Source organism: Dasypus novemcinctus, chromosome 1 (genome assembly GCF_030445035.2).
Source record: "Dasypus novemcinctus isolate mDasNov1 chromosome 1, mDasNov1.1.hap2, whole genome shotgun sequence".
NCBI lineage: Eukaryota > Metazoa > Chordata > Mammalia > Cingulata > Dasypodidae > Dasypus > Dasypus novemcinctus.
In genome coordinates, this window is record NC_080673.1 from 69,737,140 (window position 1) to 69,760,219 (window position 23,080).

At 34.9% G+C, this 23,080-nt stretch overlaps 1 pseudogene; it reads right to left on the bottom strand.

The window, feature by feature from the left end:
- Nucleotides 1-302: 302 nt before the first annotated feature.
- Nucleotides 303-1,807, bottom strand: LOC105746867 (lysosomal dipeptide transporter MFSD1 pseudogene; annotated as a pseudogene).
- Nucleotides 1,808-23,080: the final 21,273 nt, after the last annotated feature.

Consider the following 23,080-nt stretch of genomic DNA (forward strand, 5'->3'; position numbering starts at 1 on the left):
AAGATAAAGGCTATATCCCTAGCATATACTTAGTGAAAATTATCCCAATTCAAGGTGCAATATTTTCCATTATTTACTGCCCTTTTTGAAGTCTAACTGGATATTCCAAAGCAATTTTCTAAACTTTTGGTTAGCATATTCTTAAAAAGAATTCTTTAGCAACTCCCAATACAAAGGACACAGGCTAAAATAATACTCACAAATAATTTTGAAAAGAGTATAGTCAAAATATAAATATAATATCATTTCAGCCCATTATTTTCCCTAATGACTAAACTCTAAGTTTCAAAAAAATGTGGGTCTCAAACAATGATGTGGGAAGCTGCTTTCTTGTGACGTGGTCTTTTAAACTTCTCAATAATAGGAGAAAATGTTTTATTTCTTCCCTTTGCCTTATAATTTAGGTTACCACCTTGGGCATGAGCCACCAAACAGACAACGGTGACATTGAAACATAGGCAATGAAAAGAGAAACTTCTAAAAATAAATATCCCCTGGTATCCAACACTATGCCAGCAAGGATGAAAATAATAGCCAACCCAAACTTCTGAATGGACTGAATAAAACCATACTCAGTTCCCAACTAATGTTCAGGAAGAACAAAGGCAACTACTGACCACAGTGCACAGGCAAACAATGAATAGAAGAGTCCCAGGAGGCACATAGAAATCCAAGGGTTCCACAGTGTAAAGGCCAGTATCATGTGAGAGGCCAGAGCAGTAGCCACCGCGCACAGAACCCAGATGATGTTTTTTCCTGTTTTATCCACCAGAAGCCCAAATACTCAGGACATGGGAGCTGATATGACATACACAACATTGTTAATCGCACTTGCTGCCTGGGAGGAAAATCCAAATTTCTCTGTAAAAAAAGTTTACCCCAGCCCAATAAAAGGGAGCACCATCATATAATAACAGACACAGATGATAAATATGAGCCACAAGGGTAAGGAGAAGTCCTTCACATCCATCAGCTTAATAATGTCACCTCTTTCTCCTTTTTCTTTATAAAGGATTCTTCCTGCCCTCTGATCCAAGCAAGCAAGGGCCAATGAAGAGATTAGTGAAAGAATACAGGTTATACCCGATCTAAGCATGACTCTAAGGGTTGTGTGACCCACAGAAGCTTCAATCTTAGAATACAGCCATTTCCTGAGGTTCATGTTTACTGAGAATGTGTATTCTGGGCAATTGCTAAATACTCCCCACCTATCCCAAACACAAACCTTCCAAATTCCATCAGCCAAAAAGCATAAACTATTCCACCCCGAGTAAAAACAACCTGTCCAATCCAAAAAAGCAGCTAAAAGTAATGGTGCTCCATCGTATTACAAATACATAAAACTGCATGGAGCCAAGAATACCAGGCAACAGCAGCATGAATGTCGTGGTATTCATCTGCGTGACCCCTTGAACTTGAGTCTGAAGGGCAGCAGGGTTATCATAGGAAAAATAGCTGCCAAAGCCAACGAGGCACATCAGCAACAGCACCAAAAGTCGATGTGCCAGGTGAATGGGGTCACAGAGGTCCGGGGGGAAGAGGGGGCACCTCTGCTGGCCTAGTCCGGGCTGCCTGCCAGCAATGCCTGAGCTTCCTCTTCCTCCTCCTCCGTTAGGCACGCGGGAATGAAAAAAACGAAGACGGTGGCAATTGGATAATCAGATAGGAAGCCAGGCCACCGGAACTCCGCGGAGGCTGTAATGACATGACAGCGGCCGCTCACGTGACTTCCTGGCGCGGTACATAGGGTCACTCTCACTTCTAGAGTCTGTCTTTTCCCAGAGTAGGGGGCAATGTCTAAAACCATTATCACCATTCATTATATATATATATATATATATGTGTGTGTGTGTGTGTGTGTGTGTATACATGTGTGTGTGTGTGTGTGTATTGCAAGGTTGGGTTAAAGGACTTAATTATTTTTCTCAAAGCAATGCCAGATTAGCACTGTGTATGGGCTAACAGGGACCATCAATGCAGGTTTAGTTAGAAACAAAAGTCTCCACAAATGGTAGATTTGTTTAAAATATAAATATTTTCTCTTCACTGGGAAAATTGGGGGAAAAATCATTTGCATGATGTCTAGAGTTCATGGTAGAATTCTGAACACATCTCCTGTTTTTAATTGTTTTTTTCCTCTCCCTCACTGTAATATCTACTGAGTTTTTCTTTAGTGTTAGTGGAATATCCTCATTTCCACATTCTTCCTAGGGTAATATATGTGTCAGAAATAATGTGATGAATCTGAGAGGGTAAATTGGTTGTTCCAGTCCAGCTCCTCCTGGAGAGCATGGATTCCAGCAGCTGCAAGACCAAAGAAGGCACCTAGTACAGTGTCAGAAATTAGCTTGCTTTATTGGGACTTATGGCAGGAGAGGTTCTCTGAAGGTGGCATTTAGGAGAATGAAGACAGTGCTCTGCAATGAGACGGAAAATGAGGGGCAATATATAGAGTCTCAAACAAAGACATTTCATAACAGTTTCTGCTGGGGTCACATGAACCACATAAATGGTGTCTGGTGATGTTACTGCAGGACAGAAGTATACAGTTTGGAGAAAGTTATGGTCTAGTATACCCCCTATACATTATTTCCCTATGGGGAGGTCTATTGCATTTTAGCTGTGTCCTGGGGCATACAGGTGGCTTCGTGCTGCAGATGAGTTTTCCTTAGGGAGCGGGAGCAAGCACTGAGAACCCACTGGACTCCCACATTGGTATTGAAGGACATGAAATGTTAGGAAAGTCCTTAGGTATCCTTCAGGCCAAAAAAAAGGAAAAAGCCATTATTCAGAAAGAAATCATGAAGTCATTTTTAGTTCTTTAGTTACTAGAGTCAACTCTAAAATCTGAACTAAATTAATTTTGATAAAGTTAAGCATTGTTAGGGAATAAGAAACAGCAAAATGATGTCTGCCATCTGGTATAGAAGACAGAATGACCTTACTTCTAACATTCAGCTGATAAACATTCAACCTTCCCCAAGCCACAAAAGATGTTCTAAAGGAACTGAGACTGTGTTTGAGGCCCACAGATCAATGGTCTAATTATGTTATGTTGAAATAACTTATTTATTGAGTATTCTTCATATTAATTATATATGATTATTATGAGCTGACTCCTAATAGTCTGTAAAAGTAAAGGACTATATATACTTTAAAGAATATGATTTTTAATAATGAAACATTATTTCATCTGTTATTTGAATAGGTTATTTCAGTGGATAGTATTCATTTTCTATTACTTCTCATGCCTCCAGATTAGCATTATGAAGTACTTCAAGTGCAGGGTCAGCACATGAGAGTGAGTGCTTCCTTAAATTGTGTTCCTTGGGTGCCTCACCATAGTCCTTGCCCTATCTTCCTCTCTACTCTCATTCATGTCTGGCCAGTTCAACTTCCTCAAGGATGGTTTATCCTATACCAACGCATCTCTGGTCTTTGACTTGACACCTCTTTCATTAATTTTATCATTCATGGCCCTTTGGTCACTTGTTTCCATACTACCAAAGGCCATACTATCAAAGACTACACTACTTCCTAAACATTTCAAGCATACCATTCTTTGATGACCCTGCCACTTTTCAATTTACTTCCTCTAGTATCTTCTTTCCACAAATTCTTATTCCCACTTGAGAATTTCAATGTTTTGTCACCATCAGGCTGCCCTCTGATGTGTTCAATTTTCCCTGTACCATGCTCAGAGCCCATGACTAAAATAATTTCCTTACATACATCTACACTTACACATCATCTAATTTATGAAAACCCCTATTTTGGATGAAGCCCTGCCGTCTGCTCCATACCTGGAACTAACAGATGGATCTACCGAACAGATCAGCCAGCCAACAAACTGAAAACTCTGCAGCTGGTCTCATTTTTCACACATTCCAAGCTTTTCCTCATCTCTTTTCAATAGTCCTGCTACATTTTCCTAGTCGATTTTCTCCTATGCTTCAAGAAGATATTTTACACTTTCTCCTTCTTCCCACAACTTCAACATTCATTTTTTACATTTCACTCTTAGCTGATAAAGCAATCAAAAAAGGAAAACCTCACCTTACTTTATCACCTTCTGATTTATCAATGTCCCTGCATCTGTGCTCTTATTCCCAGTCTTCTATTATAATGGACAAGTTGCCTCAGAGTCTAAGAACAACCCCTTGTTGGATCCCTATCTGCTTAATCAAGGATATTACTTCTGAATGATCTGCTCTTCTGCCTGGCATCATTACTTGACATTGATTTTCCATTTTTATTGAATCAATCCTACTAGCATATCGATATGACATGATAATTCTGATCTCAAAAGCTAGAGAAATGTGTCTGAACTCTACTTCTCCCTCCAGCTATTTTCCATTTCTCTCCTTTCCTTTAGAACAAAACTCCTTGAAAAGTTTTATGCTTTCAATAGTCGGGGATGCAGAATGATTATGATGAAATAAAGGGTTAGTTATGGAAATGATAGTAGAAGAAGCTGAGAAATAAGGCTAAAAAATAGTGTTTGATGGTCAAAGAAATGTCACTGATCACTCTTCTGAAACACTGGTGTAGGGTAATTAGTCAAAGCATTCAAGGGGATCTGGAAAGCCAGGCTAGTCCAGCTATCAGAGTGGGGCCATGAAGAGGAACTAAGTGAGAAATCTCTGCAAGGCAGTTTCTTCTGGCCCTGGTGATGGCCCTGGGATAGCTGTTTGTCCACAGGACTGGCAGGTGGGAAGAGGAACCACAGGTGGAATAAGAGAGTGATGCTGGAATTGAGTCTATGTGGGATGAGGTAGATACTTTCCAACTACTGGAGGCATTAATTTGACAAAATAAGATTGGATTGGATGAAGAAAGGAGCAAAAATAAATGAGTTAATGAGCTATTTTAATATTGTAGTTGCTCCTTCCCATTGATTTGGGTTGACTTGAATTAGTTAGGGTAGGCATAGTGCAAATCCAGAAATCACTAAAAGTCTTGGTTGAAACTAATTTCCTATAACTGTTCATATATACCTTGTTACATCCTGCTATCCTTGATGAACAGAATATGGTCTAGAAGATGTACTTTTGGGGTTCTATAATATGCTTATCCTTCCATATTAGTGCCCCATGTACCAGGGAATTCCTCTTGCCTCCTTACCCACAAAAAGCTATCACCATTACTGCAAACTTTCAAGGGCTATACAACTTAGTAAAAAATTCAACCTAAGATATTGTAATCTGGAATATGGTTAAACACTTTAATCTAACCATGTAATAGTCTTGAATTTTAACATATATTTCAGGCTTAGAAGCAAGGAAGTTTATCAGCAAAGAATAAACTCAAGCACTATGGCTACACTGTGGGAAGAGGTTTGTTTGTTCATTGTTTGTTTTTTTAAAAAAATGGGGTCTCGTGAGTCTAAGGTTGATCCTATTTCTTTTCTTGCTTTTTTCAGTTCCCAAGAACCAAGAAGGGGATTATGGCATTAGGCTAGTCTTGAAGTAAACTGGACTTTAGAATTAGAAAAGGGAGATTCTATATTATCAGGTATAATATGGTAAACACTTGTGTGTAAATGAAATTAATTTCATTTTAATATAACACTTCTAAATATTGTTTCTCATAAAGGAAGATAATATGTTTAAAAAGAGTGAGACATCACATCCTGAAGAGAACGTTATAGGTCCTGGAAGTTCTTTCAGTGGACTCATTTTTGTAATGTGAATCATCAAACAATTATATTCTAAACAGATCGGGGAATTCTTATCTCTAAAAATGCATCTACTGAAGCATTTTCCAAGCCACTGTGAAACTAGAGACAGCAGAGTCTGTCTTACAAATTCCTCACTCATTCCAAAAAATAGTGGACAATTTGGCTCCCTAAACTCAAGTTGTTTCTGCATCAAATTACTGCTTTGCATATGAGCAGCATTTTTTTTCTGCTGTGGTCTGTGGTCTAATATTAATACATTTTCACAATGGAAACCCGACGGATTAGATCATGTTTCCTAGGTTTCTATCCCAAAGGATATTTAACCTATGTTACTTGTTTTAGTTAATATACTACATTTTCCATATGATTAAATGCCTGAATAATGAAGACTTAAGGGACTAAATTTTAATGTTCCATACATTAATATGAGCAATGGGGGAAAACATATGATTTTGCTTTAAGTAAAATCTCTTGGTAGCAAATGTTTCACTTCTTTTCATTTTCTTCAAATCAAATGAGAGTTTTAGCACCGCAGAGCACAAACAGCATCTTGCAGTGGCACTCAATAAATGAGAAGTAGCATCTTTGAGATTTTTTAAAAAGATGTTGGGATATAGGAGATGCTGGTTATTGGCCAATGTTTTTGACGTAATGATATTAGCTGACTCCTATTCTTATTGGTTTAGAACTACTTGCCATTTTCCTCCCATGTGTCAGGTATACTTTATATTAGCTATGTAAACGTATCAGCCCATCAATATGAATAGTCATGGGGCATCTAATAGGAAAATTACATACAACCACTTTAAATTTCAACACAGAAAATTTTGCACAATCATTTTTCCTCTTCTAGTAATATCATGATAGACTCAAAATCATAAATAATTAGACAAAGAGAAAAAAGAATATATATATAGATTTGTACTTTAGAAACATTCCCTAAACTATGGTTATTAAACTAAAAATATAAATCTTCCCAAACTGTAGTAAATGTTTTGCATGTTCTTGCCAAAAATTATTACATTTAACTACAGGTAAGATCAGTTAGATGATTTGTTTTTGATTTTGCTTTTAATTGGCAATTCTAATCTAAAATTAAATATTTTGTTACTTTAACCTGAATTAAATTGAAGAGATATGAGGATTGTAAATATATTGAAGGAGAGTTTAGTTTTTCTTAGGCCAAGCTTTAAAAGAAAAATAGTCTATATCTTTGAAGAGATCTAACAGTGTTGTTTTTGACTTTGAACTTCTCTGAGGAAAAAAAACATAAAAAAGGAAAACATCAGGAAAATACTTTTCCCACTTTTTTTTCAGTGAAAAAACTGCGTAGCAAACAGTGAAAGACTGTGTAGTATAGGGTAATAAGCATAGATGTTTTAGGTTCAAACTCTGATACTTTCTGCATGATCTTTCTGTAAACCTACAACTTCTTTAGTAAAAAAAAATTCTGGTACTTGCTAGCTGTGGGGTTGGACATCAATTTTCTAATTGATTTAATAGGGTTATCGCTTTTCATTGGACTATTCTGAGGATTAAATGAGATACTATAAATTCACAGTAAATGTTAAATCCCTTCCTTTCATTTTTCCCTCTGGAAATTTCTACCATGTGAGGAAAAGAAGAAAAAAGTAAATGAAATTTTTTAGTTATTTTTTTACTTTTTAAAACCTTAAAATATTTAAGGAAAATGCTCTACTAGATTCTTATATGGATAAAATGCATTTGCTTTATTAACATTTTAGTTAAGAGATTTATTTCCTAGCTCATTTAAATAGTTTGAGAAACATACCTACATTTAAACATGAAATCCATCTCCCCTATACTTTGTAAAGCTTTTCCAATTTCCTGAATTCAAATTGGAAAATGATGAGGTTGAAAGCATTTGACTTCAAGACCCCAAAATTTTTGAGCCCACCATGAATGTCCATTCACCTTCTCATAAATGCCTCAGAACCATCAAATGCAAAATATTTGGTCAGTAGACTTAATCAAGGGACATGATACCAGCCTCCTTTGTTGTGTCATTTATTAGGCCCTGGTTTGTAGTCTACAAAGTTTCCTTGATGTTTGTGTTGCTTTTTGCCCATGATCCACTTCCTATTCTGCCCAGCTTCATGTAATCATAGTTATTTTGCTGGTGGTTTTTCTCCTGTTTTTAGACATTTTTCAGAATTTGGAGTTATGGGGAGAAAATATAAGGTCTGACTCATAAAGGGGAGCTTCAATTTATATTTTTTAACAAATATTTCCCCCAAATAACATCAGTGAAGTACCATTATCTTAGTGTGTCTCTGGTTGGTAATAACCCAGTCTTGACCTCTCAGTATAAATAAATAGGATCTCATAGTTTGTAACCATGGAGAAAGCAAGAGTTTACAAACATTTATACACAGTTATAAAGCTTCCCTGGAGGAAAATGGATGCAACTGAAGGGAAGATAAATTATTTTTAAAGATGGTTCTGAGATTGGATTGTTCTTAATAAATAACTCTACACATTTTCTTTCTTTGAGACAAATTCTGCCTTTGGTTGTTGGCTTATTCTGTTTGCTCACAGAGGGAGGTCCAAATGTGGAAAGTGTACAGTTGCCTCAACTTTTAAGAATTTAGAAAAAGTGGAAAACATGCAGTTCTGTGAAGTTTTGTTCATTTTAATCAACTGGTATTTATTGAGCAGCTTCTATGTGATCATCACTGGGTAGGAACTTATTAGGGAGTCAAGGCACATGGACAAATTAGGTAGTAAAATGGGAGAACATATATGAAAGAACTACATGAACTTTAAGGACACTCATTACCATAGAACAGGGGTTCTCAACAGAGATGATTTTTTTCCCCCAATGGCATTTGGCAATCTCTGAAGACAGTTTTTATTTTCACAGCTAGAGAGTTGCTACTGGCATCTAGTGTATAGATGCCAGGTATTGTTCTAAACACCCTACAATGCACAGCCCAACCTCCACATGCCCTCACTAGCCCCGACAACAAATAATTATCTGATCTAAAATGTCCATAGTGCTGATGTTGAGAAATCCTTCTTTAGAAATATTGAGAGCAAGACAGTTTATCAGGTGGCCTTTGTTTTGCAAAATTCTGTCAGAATTTTATTATATGAAAGATACTTTAAAAAGTCTTCTTTTTTTTTTTTTTTTTGAAGAATTTGGAAGATATCTACTTATAGGTTATATCCTTTCCCTTGAATGTCAAAGTGCCCTTTTTGTTGTCAGCTAGGTACCAAAGTACTACTGCTTAAATGCTCCTGAGTATCTTGAAATCTTCTGGAAAGAACTCTTTGAATTTTGTCTTACAACTTTTCAGATAGGACTCAGATAGGTGAGGTTCCCTCTCTCCATGACATACACATTTCTGTTTCCTTAATGTTTCCTAGCCTTATGCCATCATGCCGTGTAAATCAACTCATGACTGCCTCCCTCCACTCCCAACACCTTCAATTTATCATACCTACCAAGACATGCTTGAACCCTATGGAAGACAGCTAAGGCCAAAAGGTCTCTTGCTACTTATTTCTTTCTTTCTAATGAGAAAAGGAATACATGGAATAAAAGAGAGGAGGATGGAAGAGAATGAGAGAAACAGCAAGAAAGAGAGAATGAAGAGAGAAAGTTAAAGACAGAAAAGCAGGCAAAGGGGAGCATGCCTGACATTAGTTTACAAGTCTTCTGATACCGTAGATCTTTTGGAGGGCTGTAGTTCCTTTCCCCTTCTCTTCAGAGAAACATTTCTTAATCTTCGTATAGGATTAAAGGTCCTTCTTATATTCTCCCACACAGGCTCTGCATCTCTTTAACAGAGCATTTATGTTATAATTGTCCCTTTGACGATCCTTTCCCCCACCAGGTTGAAAGCAACTTGAGGGCAAGTGGTCTGTAAGCCTCCTCTTCCTAAGACAGTGTATTGGGTGTGGTAGCCATTAATGAATTAGCTGATACCCAATTCTTTACTATAGGACTTAACAGACTTAACCAAACTTCAGAAAGGGAGAAGATTTATGATATTTTCAGTTTTCTGGTTTTGCTGGGGCTTCAATCCTGCCTGATACCTCCTTGTTTGGTGGAAGATAAAGGGAAATAAAATATGTATCTTATTTCTTTCACCTATCATCATAGCCACAGTGCAGCCCTCATTTTCTCTCCATCTCCATCTTGCAATCTCTCATGCTCAGTCTCATTTCACAATTATTTTTATCTCTTTATATTGATATTATGTGGGTTTATCTCTTTGTGGAACTGTTTGCTCTGAGATGAAAGAAACTCTGTCATATTTTTTATTATTTTATCCAAAGCACTTTACTTCTACTCATGAGTATTTACTGCTTGTTGTTGTTACTGACAAAAGGCACATGGAAATGTCAGGAGTTTCTGCATGAAAAATCTGTCTTCTTTCCTTTACCTCATGTGCTGAATAGTGCATTTTGTTAAGGATGGCTTTCCTATAAATTGTTTTTTTCTTGCTTTTGAATCCTGGCTTCCCATGACTAGGACATGCGAGCTTACACTTAGATACATTTCAGTTTATACATAAACAGTTTATTCTTTCAAATTATTACATTTAGAGCAATAAAGTAACTACCTGGAATGACTCCCCACCTAACACCCAAGTAAATGTATTATGAAAAATGACAACAGTGAGAGTTCAATCTTTGCTTCTGATGCAAAATGCCATGATCTAATTAATGGATTTTTAAAATTAATTTTAGTAAAAATCCCCCCTCCCATTAAGATAAGAAGGGTTGGCAATAAAATAGACCGAGTTTTAGTGGGAAGGGAAAAAGTAGGGTTTTCATGGAAAATGAAAGGATAATGGATTAGATCTTATGATTTAAGGGGTATAGAGGAAGATTCAGAAAGTCAGTGAAAATGGATGATTACATGGAGGAATAAATATGCTCTCAACATGAGTTTGTGCAAAGAATCCTAGGATTTTGTTCATTTTAAAAACTTTTTTTAATGTAATATAAAGACATGTAATCAATGCAAATAGATATCTGATTAAAAGGAAATTACCTAAAGTCTTTAGTTTCATCTCTACTCTAATTGAGAAATTCTTTCATTTGGAGAAAGAAATGTCATTTTTGTGTTCTGGTTAGCCTAAATTTGCTAAAGTCAGACCTGATTTCTCGCAGATACAGTGGGGAATCCCAGGTGTGCAGTTTGCAAATCTGTTGCTCATTTTCTTATTTTATGGTAAGTTTATTATCATACATAAATGTAGAGATGACTGATCTTCACTCCCTCTCTTATTCTTTCTGCATGTATATATAATACAAAATTTATTATAAATTATTAAACCCTAGAAATTATGATGACCATAATTATCTGATTTAAAATAGAATTTAAAGACATTCACATTGCTTTCTTACAGCTCAAGCTTAACTCTTGAATTATACATTAGTAGATAAGCTCACTTTCCCTTTGCAAATTGTTGAATTGTAAAATAAATGCAACATACTTTTATAGTTTATGGTGAGAACCTGACAAGAGGGATTAAAGCAGGAGACAAGAGGTTCCATTGGAATTGACTGGATTCACTGCTGTTGAAATGCCAGAGCACCGTCTGTGCATACTTTTCCTCTTCTCATTGCCTAATGGAGAGAGGCGTTAATGCAGTGAAGAGTGCCCAGAGCAAAATGCCAGCTTTGTGAAATGAGAAACAGATACATCCAATTATTATTTTGGGGGGTTGAACTATCATCTATGATACAGCAGAACAAATGTTGTTGCTACTTTGCCTATACTGTAGTTATGAATGAGAGAAATTTGGCATGAATCCAGCAGTTGATAACACCAAAAACAAAAAAAAACAAAAAACAAAACAACACACCAAAAACCCAAAAAACAAAAACAAACCACCAGAAAACTCTTGGTTTTGGTTATTAGATGGTAGGGACATCATTTGATAAATATAACAGTTGAAAAAAATATTCAATTTATATATTGGTTTTCTGCCTTTATATTAAACAATTTGCTCTGAATTTTAATGAAGGAAGAGAAATATTGATTCACACATTTCACTATTACCTTTAGTTAGGACTCAGAGTGAGTCTTCCTTATTGTCCCAAATTGCTTCAGATGAAGATCTCTAAAGTATGAATTGAAATTATAGAATAGTGTAGAATGTTAACTTGAAAGAGGTTGGGGCAGACCAAAGTATCATCATTAAATCCGATGCACGTAACATACTGGTTCATGTTAATTAGTTTGTCAGTGAAAAGCAAGGAGTTCCAAGTGACTGTGGGAAAGTGACTTGGTGATTTGCTATTGCTGGTCAGTTTCACAAAAGGTGAATTGTCTATTGTGAAAAAAGCAGAGAATAGGAAATCAAAGAATCTGTTAAGAGTTTGGATGTGGTAGGGTAATAGCAGTGACTGAGAGAAAGTCTAAAAATCATTGGGTTGATTTCCTGAAAATATAATCTGAATTTATCTCTTTGGGGTTCCAAAAGAATCTAATGGTTAGAAGATTGGTATTTTATCATGTAAAGCAGTCTTTCATTTTCAATCACATTGTTCAGATGAGCAGATTTTAAATCTGGTGAAAAAAGCAACAATCCATATTTTAGCTATCAGAATTTATTTTCAGTACAGCACAGAAAAGTAGGATGCAGAGCAGAAACACAAGAAACTGTGAACTCACTATGCAAATTTTTTGCTTACCATTTCTAGATACTTCTACAAGTATATTTACTTGTTTGGACACACATAGAATTCATAAATATAGAAAACAAATTTAAATTATGTTAACAAATAGTAGCCATATTCAAATATTGTACTCTGACTGCTTGTGATAGTAAAAAAGCTTAGCTCTGAAGAGAATGGACAGGAATCACTACACTAGCATCTGTAACAGCCAACATTTAAGTTAGTTATCAAGGGTTTATTTATTTATTTAATAATTTTACAATACTTTTTTCCTGTTTATTTTTTATTTTTACTTTTTAAATTACAGAGTTGTAGGTTTACAGAAAGAACATATATAAAATACAGCATTCTCATATACCCTCCCCTCCCCCATTATTAACACTGCGCCAGTATGGAGCTTTTGTTAGTTGATGAAAGAATATTATAATGTCTAACCAGAGTCCACAATTTACATTAGGGTATATATTTTTAAAGATATATATCCCTCTTATTCACATCTTGCATTACTGTGAATAATGTGTTATAATTCAGGAAAGAACATTTTTCTGTTTGTGTTATTAATTATAGTCTACTGTTTACAAGAGGGTTCACTGTTTTGTACAGTCCTATGTTTAATCTTTTTTCATTCTAGTAATATATAGATGACCTAAATGTCCCCTTTTAACCACATTTGTATATATAATTGAGTACTATTAATTATATTTACAATATTGTGCTATCATCACAGCCGTACATTTCCAGATCTTTATATTCAACCCAAATAGAAATTCTGTGCAAATTAAGCATTAACTCCCATTTCCTACCACCAACCCAGTTCCTGGTAACCAAAATCTAGATTCTAACTCTTTTAAAGTTTTGTTCTAATTATTTTGTATCAGTGAGGTCATGCCATTTGTGGCCTTCTGTGTTTGGCTTATCTCACTCAACATAATATCTTCAAGGTTGCTACATGAGCCAGAACTTAAATCCTTTTTAATGCTGAATAATATTCCATTGTTCATATATACCATATTTTATTTATTCATTCAATGATTGATGATACTTGTGTTGCTTTGATCTTTTAGCAATTGTGAGTAATGCCTATATGAACATCAATGTGGAAATATCTGTTTAAGTACCTGCTTTCAGTTCTTTTGGCTATTTACCAGTCAGTGGGATTGTGGGGTCATGTGGTAATTTTATAGATTTCTGAGGAACCACCAAACTATCTTCCACAGTGGCTGAACCATTTTACATTGCCACCAGCAATGAATGAGTGTTTCTATTTCTTCACATGCTCTCCAAAGCTTGTTTTCTTATTTTATATATATATTTTGACAGCACCTATTCTAATGAGTGTGAAATGGTATCTCATTGTGGTTTTGATTTGCATATTCCTGATGGTTAATGAAGTTGAGCATCTTTTCATATGCTTTCTGCCTATTTGTATCTCTTTTTTGGGGGAGATGTCTATTGAGGTCTTCTCTCATTTTTTAATTGGGCTGTTGGTCATTTTGTTATTAAGTTGAAGGATAACTTTATATATATATAATAAAGTATATATATACACTTTATATAATAGTTTATTAATTCTTCATCAGATATGTGGTTTCCAAATATTTTTTCCCATTGTGTAGGTGGTCTTTTTACATTCATAATCAAGTCTTTTGAAAATCAAAAGTTATTCTTTTTTATTTTGATGAGGTCCCATTTATCTATTTTTTGTCGTTGTTGATTGTGCTTTAGGTTTAAAGTCTAAGAAACCATTGTCTAACACAAAGTCCTGACAATGCTTTCCTATATTTTCTTCCAGCAACTCGATAGTTCTAGCTCTTATATTTAGGTCTTTGGTACATTTTGAGGTGATCTTTGTATCTGGAGAGAGGTAAGTGTCCTCCTTTTCTTTTTTTTTTTTCTTTTGCAAATGGAGATCAAGGTTTCCTAGCACCATTTGCTGAAAAGAATATTCTTTCCCAATTGTGTGATCGTTGTCACCATCTCAAAAAATCAGTTGGTCATAAAAGGGAGGGTCGGTATCTAAGCTCTCAATTTTATTCCATTGGCCTATATATCTGCTTTTATGCCAAAACCTTGCTGTTTTGATTACTGTGGATTTTTAATAAGATTCAAGATTGGGAAACATGAGTCCTCCAAATTCATTCTTCTTTTTCAAAATGGCTTTAGCTATTTTGGGTCTTTTACTTATAAAATCTTTATAAATTTTATATTAGCTTTTCCTTTTCTACGTGGAAGGTTATTGGAATTTTCAGGTTGCATTTAATCTATAAATTTCTTTGGGTAGGATTGACACCCTAGCAACATTTAGACTTCCATTCCATGAAAATGAAATCAACATTTAGATTTCCATTCCATGAAAATGATATCCTTCCATTTATTTAGATCTTCTTTAATTTCTTTTAGCAATGTTTTATAGTTTTCTGCATGTAAGTCCTTTATATCCTTAGTTAGATTTATTCCTAGAAATTCAATTTTTTTAAGTGCCAAATACAGTGGGTCTGGTGGGTGGGGAATAGTGGAAAGACTTGTGTGAATCACCACTTTTGCCATTTTAGGTGAATATAATATAGTTGATTTTACCTAGAAATCTCTTAGTTTGGTGGGACTCTTTACTTGAGTTGCAGGTTATATAACTGTACACCACCTGCATAGAATCTTGAAATGCTAAAATATATTCACTGTGACTGTCTTGGACAAGCCAAGTGCCTTTCAAACACATTGTCTCCTTCCCTCTATATATTTTTAGCTAATAGAAGAGACTTTGTTTTAAACCAGATATACAATATGATCTTGTAGAAGGGTTTCTTTTGTTTTTCTTAGGAGAATTTGTTTGCTGGGATTAAATTGTGAGCTAAAGTCCCAGTTAAATGAATATTAATTATTTAGTTTGTTAATGAAGTTTGTAAAATTCCTTTTTTTCAGGATAGAATACCACTATTCTATGACTTTTTTTTTTTTTTTTTTTTTCCAGCTACCTACAATTGAGCAAGGCTCAGGGGTAGGACCAACAATGTTAGATGAAGATTCAGAAAACTCACCCTGTTCTCACACATATTAAACATGTGACCTTGGCCAAGTCTCTAAATCCTTTGAATCTCAATTTCTGAATCTTTTATAACTTCCTTATAGATTGAAATAATGTATATGAAATATCTTGACAATAGTAAAATATCATAAATATACGTGGTGTTATTTTGATATAAATGTAAACTGTATTCCTCACTTTTTTTATGTATAGATATATTTCAAAGTGAAACATAAATATAAGATTCAGATTTCTTATTCATGATGAAAATACACATTTAAAGTATTAGGTGCTTATGAAACTGTTGTTAATGAATCCATCTTCCTTCATGTATCTTTACTAAGTACAATGGAATCAAAAGTCTGCATAAAATAGGTTAACCTGTTTTGAGCTCATTTGTTCGATAACAATATGCTCTGAGTTTGAAGCGTATAAAGATTAATAGGCCATAGTACCTATCACTTAAGAGATCAAAATCTATTAGGGTGGGCCATATAAACATAATATCAACTTGATATAATATGTCCTGTAATTATAAAAATATGTAAGTTTCAGAGTTAGCATGAAAGATAGCGGATTCACATTTTAAATGTTTTCCTCATTAAGATTTTTCCAATTAAATAACTATTCTTCCGTTATTAAGACAAAGTGATTTAAGAAGATCTGAAATAGAATGGACCATGTCTAAGTGGCAGATTCAGTTTTGCCTTGATGGTGGACTTGACTCTGCTTAATTCAATGATATGATAGACTGCTGCAAATATTGCTATGTTCAGTTATAATGATCAGCAATTTTCAAACAAGCACAATACTTAAGATGAATGAGAATGGTAGAAAATTCTTTTTTTTTTTTTGTACTCATTACTTTCATGTGAAGTCTCTTAACATTTCTTTCCAAAATATCCCAAATACTGTCTTCCTTTCCATTCTACCTTTTAATGCTTTCCTTTTCTTTTTCTTTTTTACTCCTCACAGACTCTGAGGTTTCTCTCTTCCCTTACAATCATCAGATTCCAACCAGATATAAACCTGGAAAATTGAAAAGAGTCAACATTCCTAGACTGGGCCCAGCCTAGATGGGAACGATTTCTCATCTTCCTTAAGAGTGAAAGAAAATAAAGAAAGCTTTAATGACTCATTAGGTTATATTCTTCCTACTTCTTCCCATACGACTGTGATGTAGTACTGACTGAATAATTAGGATTTTGTCTACAGGTATAATGCAGAGTCTTCATCTAAAAACAACAAAAACATCACAACGGCAACAAACACTGCAGATCGATTACAAGTAATTAGAATAACATTACTGCCAACAGCCAGTTACTGTGACTGCTCTCTAGGCGGCAATGAAATCTTCATGAGTGGAACTTCCATCATGCAAAGACATCTTAATGCCATATTTAAGAAGGTGAACCTGTAAACTTCAAGGAGGAAAGAGGAAGTGGTTAATGTGCCTGAGTAATGATTAATGACATGAATGGTCTGTCTAGGCCCATAGCTATTCTCAGGTAGATACTGTCTGATTCTTTCTTTAAATTTTATTTTGTTTTTTAACTTCTTACTCTGAGTACTCTTCTCGGGGCGGGGGGAGGATATTTTAGACAATGGAGTAGTCTGAGGACTCAAACAAGTCTTTCAAGTCTGCCCTATGGCTTGTGCTAGTTTGAGTGGAGGTGGAAATGGCTGTGTAATATGGGAATTCTCCCCAAGAACTGCAGAGTGAGCAGTTAAGGCTTAATGAGTGGAGTTTGGACTATCCTGGAGTTCTGTTTAGCACATGAGTCTGGAGACTTTCTTCCATGTTTGTGCTCTCTAGTCTGGAGGCTACAGGAACAATGAGGAAACACGCATATATATATACTTGCATGGGATTAGTAGATCATGCTCTCAGGCACAAAGCATGGGAATGTGTTTCAGGAATTAGTCTTAATCTGTGACTTTCCAGCTATGATATCATGGCTGACTTATAGATGTGACCTTCCAAAAGATTTGTATTGGTTTTGTAAGTTAAAAATTTTGGCTTAGGCTATTTTGAGTGTCAAATCTAAGTCATAACACCTTTTTTCTCTGAGATCCATAATGAGATGAATAGATTCAAGATACTCTTAAAAGAATCAGCAGAATTATAATAGCAACTCCAAAAATACTGTTTTTTTTAATTGAAAGTCTTCATTTTTAAAGAGTTGAAAATACTTTGACATTTCACTTTCATCTTTACAAAAGATATTTTAGAAAGGAATAATCAAAAGGCATCTAATGGAAGAAGAGGGTTGTTATAGAATAGGATGGGCTGTAGTCCAAATTAAGAGGGAAGAAGCTTCCTTTGGGCTACTTTGTTCCTTCTATAACTTCCCTTGTGTCTTTCAAGATCTCTTCTTCATAGGCAATCTGAGTTCTGCAGTAGCTTGTATGGTCAGGGAGTTCTACTGTTGTTTCTTTCCTGCTGTGTTTGAGAACTTCATAACCTCTTTTGCCACTGGTCTCATTTACCCTACTTCTTCTGGGACTCAATTTTTGACTGGTTGAATAAGGTATAGCCTTCTTCCAAATAATGTCTTCTCACCCTGAAGGCATAATTCCTATGAAATTTTAAGATTTCTAATAACATTATGTTCTGGGCTACGCTATTATGGCAGGAAGTCTGCTGTTATATCTCAAATCATACTATAGCTTATTCTGGGTTAGCTGTTTAAAAGTTAAGAATTGTCTTAACTAGAGTGTTTTTTGAATTCTGACTAAGTCTTATAATATATCTTTATAAATATATTTATATATATTTATCAGCAAAACTGATATGGTCCTGTGAGTAATGATAACATGAAAGTAGACTTTTACTGTTGGAGCATCTTAACTCCTATCACATTATGTTGATCAAATAAACTGATTCCACTTACTATTAAGTGGCAGCCTTATAAACAATGTATTAATTAGTTTGGAAATAGTTTAATTCCTATTAATTTTGAGTTCATTTTACTGATTTAACATTTAACAATGTTTAACATTAAAGAAGACATATTGTGTAAGGCTTTTAGTTTTACTTCTTGTTTATTTCTTTGGTAAATGATCCTGCCAATGATATAGGGTTTTGATATTATGGGAGGAATCCTAATACCCAGGTGATTCTTGGCAAGCCCATTCAAAGGAATAAATTATATTACATTGTACTTGATATATACTATACCTGTTATTAGTTGTTTGAACATGTTTTACAGGTACGCATAATATATGCTTTGGAGAGTAGTGATTTATGTGGTCAGCTCAAGAAAAGGAGGTTGTTTGGTGCTTAAATTCACCTGTGGGTTTATTATGCATAAAATCCTGAGTTTTAAGCATATTACTGAAGTATTCCATGATAATGCAAAGCATATTATTCTTTGCTGCCTAAAAAGAAAGTAAAATACTTTCTTGTTCTTATTTCTGTCTTTTATTCTCACCTGATGTCATCCTCAAATCATACAATAGCCTCAAACCAGGAGGTTATAACTAATTCCAAACAAACTTTATTGGAGGACTCTCTTTCCTGCAGACATTCCCTAACACAGGATATACTATAAACATCCTCAGAGCTCCAGACAAAAGACAGTCCTAATGTTTGGTTCTCCCTAAAACCCCTCAGCCTTAGTCTACTACACATGATTGTCGGAACTCTTCCTGTGTCCTCTCCCCCAGCAAAACGTTGCATGGCACACTGAGAGACTTCAGTTAAAGCCGACTCAAATGAATGAATGCTGACATTACTAGAGGATGCTTTCTGGGGAGCAGTCAAAAGCAGTTGGGTTGCTGGGCAGGAGGAAAGCATATAAACATTTTTAGATCCCACTATATTTGGATAGCTGATTGAATCTAGTTGAATTCACAACCTAAGTGTAAAATAAAAGAAGGAAAAAAAAATTATTGATGCATGTCAAAAGAAAAAGTTCACATTTCTTTTTGTTTCCAAGTTTCCATTCTCCTAAATCAAACTATGTAATAGCTTCAGATAGTTTGCATTTGATATTTGTTTTTGGTCTTTGTGAATAGTTATGATTTACATAAAAAGAAGCTGCGGTTGCACTTTAAACTATCTTTCCAATAAGGATTTAATTTAGATTTAATAGGACAGTTATCATATGTTAATTAAAGACTGATGGATTATGAGAAACATATTTATTGAGGTTTACCAACAAGGTACAAAAAGATGTTTCTAATCTAAGTTTGGCATTTAGCTAGTTTTCAGATTCTTCTGTAGAGAGGTCTAGCTCTTCAGCATTAATCATATGATTATTTTACTGAAATTGAATTGTACGTGACAGGGAAATTATTTGTATTTGCTATTGAAACTTATAGTTATATTTGCAGAGATATGTGTGGATATGTTTTAGATCGGTGGACACTGAATATTCTGCCATCAATTATATGTTTAGAAATCAATTGTTCTTTATTTATAGCCATGTTTGTTATTTTGGAATTTGACTGTCTCTAACAGGCAGTTATAAAAATCTGATGTTGATGGAAACTTTTTCTTTTTTTATCAGTTTTTCAATATACTATTTATTAATAGATGATATATTTTAAGAATAGTTTCTTCAAATCAACACTTGTCATCTCTAGGACCCGATTGTGTTCTCACTAATTGAGCCCATTTCCCCCTACCAGTTACAAATGTACTTGATTGAATCCACCTTTTAGCTTCGGAACCAATCTCCACTGCATCTCTTTTTTTCCCTCTTCTTTTTCTGGTTTGAGTGATTCTAACCCTTTTTTATTTTCTGTCTTCTCTTCTCTCATTTTATCCCTAAAGTCTCCCCTGAGGACTTAAAACCTGGCTTTCCACCAAGGTACATTGTCTGGAGTCAGAGATCTTCAGAGTGCTGAGTTAACTTATCTTTTGAGTTCTAGGCACATTATAAAGACTATGCAGTAAAACAATGGGAGCCAGTAAGGCAGAAAGTTGAGAAATGATCTGAACAATGTGACCAATGTGCATAGTAAGTCTGGATCGTTTCATCTCTAAGTTTTCCCCCTCCATAACAGGATTATTTGGGTCTTGACATTTGCATTAAATTTCTACTTCTTTTTGCATACAAAGATGCAGCCAAAAGTAAGAGGTGATTTTGAGTTTTCTTTTTATTAAATCAAAATATCTGAAAACCTTGACACATGAGCTCTTATAACATATCTCACTGTACTTTTTTGAAAAGCTAAAATAACTGAGTGCTCAGGAAGAGAACACCAGGTGGCAGGGCCACAACAGAAATAACATCGCTTTTGTCAGAATACATGTACGGGGCAGGTTAGACATAGGAACAGCCTAAATTCCTTCTGAAGTTCCTTTTTTTCATTTAAGTTTCACACCTTGTAGTATTTTCTTTAGCAATAGCAAATCACTAATGACTTTGAGGCACATAAGATCTTGATTTTTTTAAAATTGAAATATATGTGTTGTATTACTTAGCTCTTTATGGGATAAGTTTAATTTTCAAGATGCTTTTGGAATAATTCTACAAGAATAAAATAACATTTTTCAATCTCCTAGATCATTTGACTATTCCTGGCTTCTGTTATATTTCAAAATGTTTTGGTTCTTTGAGAAATATTGTCATTTTGGTAAGAAATGGGATTGGGTAACAGGCAATAAGCCCATCTCTATGCTGTTCGACGTCTGCACAAAGTACTGATGGATCTTTCATGCTTTTACTGGTAATAAACTGGAGTACTGTTATTATACAAAAAATGGAATGTACTTGTGCTTGTTAATGAACAGAACTGATGTAGTAGATAAATAACAATGTCAAAAATTAGCAGAAAAGAATATTAATACTTGCTAATGAAAAGTCCAAAACAAGCATTCCTGATAGGTAGGCCGCTTTTGTGAAATCATTTATTAAGGAACCCAGGTGTCCTTTATCTATTGGCTGCCATCCTTAACACCTAACTTCTAAAATTACCACAGAAAGGGAAAAAGCATAGGGTGCTGCAAGTGTTACGTCGTATAGGCTAATCCTAGAAATAGTGGTTATTTCTTTAATTAACTTTTCATTGGGCAGAACTCACCCAACTGCAAAAGATTCTGGGAAATATAGTCTATCTGTGTGTCCAAGAGGACGAGGAAATGGGTTGATGACCAACTGACTAATCTCCGCAATAATGTTCTTGGTAATTTTAAATAAGTTATTACAAAGGCATGTTTAAGAATCATGGCTACAAATAGATACTTGGGGAGATATATGTATCAGTCAGGGTCAAGTAGAGAAACAGAACCTGCAGGAGGTATATATTAAGAACATATTGCAAGGAATTGGCTTATGTAGTTGGGAGAGCTGGATAAGCAAATCTGAAATCCCTAGGGCAGGCCATGAGAAAGGCTACGCTGGGACATTCAGTCTTGGGCTTCTGCCCACAGGCAGAATTTCTACCTCTTCAGAGAGAAGCCTCAGTTCTTCAAGGAAGACTTATCATCTGATGGAATCAGATCCACCACGGCTGTCTAAGATAATCATACTTAAAGTCAACTGATTGTGGACTTTGATCACATCTATGAAATACTTCAGAGCAGGACCTAGATTAGTGTTTGATCAAATAACTGGAGATGGTAGCCTAGGTACATGAAAAAAGACCATCACAATGTGTGCGTAAGTATAGTTATTATGCATAATAATTAATATAACACATTTGTTTTTCATTTTTAATCTTTTGTGACCTTAATATGACCAGACAGACATGTTTCTAAATATGTTTTATATTTTGGGAAGCAAAACATTTTTTCTCCTATGCACTTAACATATTAACTAGAAAACAAAGACATAGCATGCATAAATAGAATAAACTCTAACTTTGAAATAAACAGACTTGATTCTGAAGCATTGTAACTCTATGACCTTGGACAATTTTACTCAATTTCTCAAAAGCTGGCTTCTTTTCTTTAAAACAGAGTAATAATGGCTACACATGAATAGCACTTACCATAACAGTTCTCGGCTTAGGGCGGCCACTCAAGAATTGATAGCCAGTATTACATGAGATAGGGGGTTACCTGCAGGGATGGCTGAACCCTCTCTCACAAGACTGGCAAGAGTCAGACATTTGGAAAACCTCCTTTAACATTGTCTTCCTATCTCAGTTTGGGGGCTAGAATGTTCAAAAGCAAGATCATTGAGGGTGGCTTCCAAGACCCCCAAAAAGGGAACCTCATATTTAGATCTTAGTAATGAAAATTTTAGCTGCTCTCAAATAACTCCTGGAGAACAGTCGGAATATCAATTTTGTTCTATATATACATTCATTCTTTTTCATTCAGCAAATTGTCATTGAACCCCTACTATCTCCTTGACTTTGATTTAGATAAGAGTAAAAGAAACATATTGAGACTTGTGGAAAAGTAACTTTGGAATGATGGTTTACAAATCGGAAGGATGATATTGGTAATTAAATATTTCCATTAACAATGCCCGTGCTCAGTGTGGGATTGCCTTCTGCTGTCACAGTGAAGGCTTTTGTAACACATTGGGTTTTACTGTTGTTAATGACTTCTCTAACTTTAAAATATTATTATTTTTCCTTCTAATTCCCCTGGGGAATTTCAACTTTTCAATTTGCTATGTTTTTGTTGCTTTTTTAAAATACAATTTTATTGAGGTACATCATTAATGTGTGAAAATACATAAAAAATAAGTGTATACTAAAAGTTGTGAACATACAAAATAAACATGCCTATCATATCATACAGGGTACCACTATAT